The 1,680-nt window shown below is 40.1% G+C and overlaps 1 long non-coding RNA gene across 1 annotated transcript; it reads right to left on the bottom strand.

Moving 5' to 3' along the window:
- Positions 1 to 452: 452 nt before the first annotated feature.
- LOC149183179 (uncharacterized) lies at positions 453 to 1,201 on the bottom strand. Its single transcript, XR_016257671.1, has 3 exons — positions 1,014 to 1,201; positions 837 to 900; positions 453 to 751 (listed from the first exon to the last, which is right to left on the bottom strand). It is a non-coding gene; the product is annotated as an uncharacterized LOC149183179 (long non-coding RNA).
- Between the last annotated feature and the right edge of the window lie 479 nt (positions 1,202 to 1,680).

Raw genomic sequence — 1,680 nt, 5'->3', positions numbered from 1 at the left:
GCCGAGACCGTGTGCGGTATGTAGCTTCATAGAGGCCAAAACAAAGAACATTTTATTTATGAGAATCAGGAAGACATTATTGAGAACGGTTATGGGTATAACTCTGTAATTTCCAGAGTGATACAGTAGTGTCTTTCCCCGAAGGGGGAGTAACCCTGGACTCAACCGTGAAGCTTTAATACAGATTAAGGCCAAGAACCCGGAGGTTCCGGTAATACTGGGGCATCATAAAACCGACCCGTAGTTAAATTCCCTTCTGTTAAGCAACAAATAAAAGAACTCATTCAACCCAAATGAGAATGGAATTGTCTTGCAAAGATTGCCATGAACATTATAATAAACACAGATGCAAACCAGAAATCTCTTTACCATGAAGAAAAAAACTTAATATATATAAGTGTATGGTATACAAGAGTCGCAATCCAAAATGAAACAACTCCAGAGTCTTCTAGTAATAAATTTCCATAATCTGGTATAGACTTCGGAAAATAGCAAAACCATAAACCCAGTGTAGCCAACCCAGAAATTATATCACGGGGTTGAGTAACTATATCCATAGTGATGTCGGCAATACAACCACCAAAGACCCCCTGACTTACAAGAACAAGAGCCGAAAACCCAAAAATAAAACTCGTAAACCACTACAACAAGAGGAGAGTCAAAACCCTCCATCAGGTGACAATACAACTGACTAGTAGCTCTAGCAAGAAGACTCGCATGTAGGACAAAGTGGAGAAAAGAGGATTTATCCCTGGAACGAAAAAGTAAAGCCATGACTTAAAACGCAAGAACCCTCCTTCTTACAGCAAGAAAAACCGGAGAGGCTAAGTGCTTACCCGAATTAACGATCAAAGCCAAACCAGGGTTAATGCTGCCACGCTGTCAGGACAAAGCGTATCACTGTTTCCTCGCCAGACAAGTTGCAAAGAATTATCATTCTGGTGAAATAAGAAGACCTGGCAGGTTATTACAGGAAAAACATAAAATAGACACAGAACAACTTATCACTTCACCTGGCAAATGGTATAGATGCACTTTGACCCTGGTTCGGAACCCATCGCCCACTACTGCAACCAGCCAAACACATCTCACGTTAGAATCCCAGAACAGACTACCCTCAGGCAAAGCAGAGGCGTTGATCAAAGCGCCTAATAGAGGGTAGTAAATGACCCTCACTCCATGTTTGAGGGCATGATAAGCCACCCGCAGCAACCACAGCTGTGAGATCAATGAGTTGAGTAACGAGAAGAATCCCGAGAAAAATTGTCCCAGTTGTACCATTTAATAAATTGATGACAGAAGAATTGAATGACAGAGGTCCGGAGGGTGATAGATTCAACGCAGCAGCTGAGTTGTCTCATTATGGCGACGGTGTAAGCATTTAGTATTTCACGGGACTGACAACGGCATAAATGTCAACCGTGCTGGCTTAACCCACTTCGATTATTACTCTCACATTGTAAAAATAGAAACTTTGTAATATAAAACTTGAGTTAGAATTAGTAATAGGTATATCCTCACAGATGGTAATGGTATGTTAAAAATATTTTTTTTTATGGTTTTACTTTTATTCTTTTTACTTAAAATGGATGTATGACACCCATCCTTGTCAAATTCTCATTCCATCGTTGTCAAATTCTCTTTCCCAATTTTATCACTAGAACTACTCTTGTACATTTT

Source organism: Pinus tabuliformis, chromosome 3_2 (assembly GCF_031772625.1).
Source record: "Pinus tabuliformis cultivar Carrire ecotype Pingquan chromosome 3_2, CPIR1, whole genome shotgun sequence".
NCBI classification, from domain to species: domain Eukaryota; kingdom Viridiplantae; phylum Streptophyta; class Pinopsida; order Pinales; family Pinaceae; genus Pinus; species Pinus tabuliformis.
Note: the sequence above shows the minus strand (reverse complement) of the source record. Positions and strands in the feature narration are given on the sequence as shown.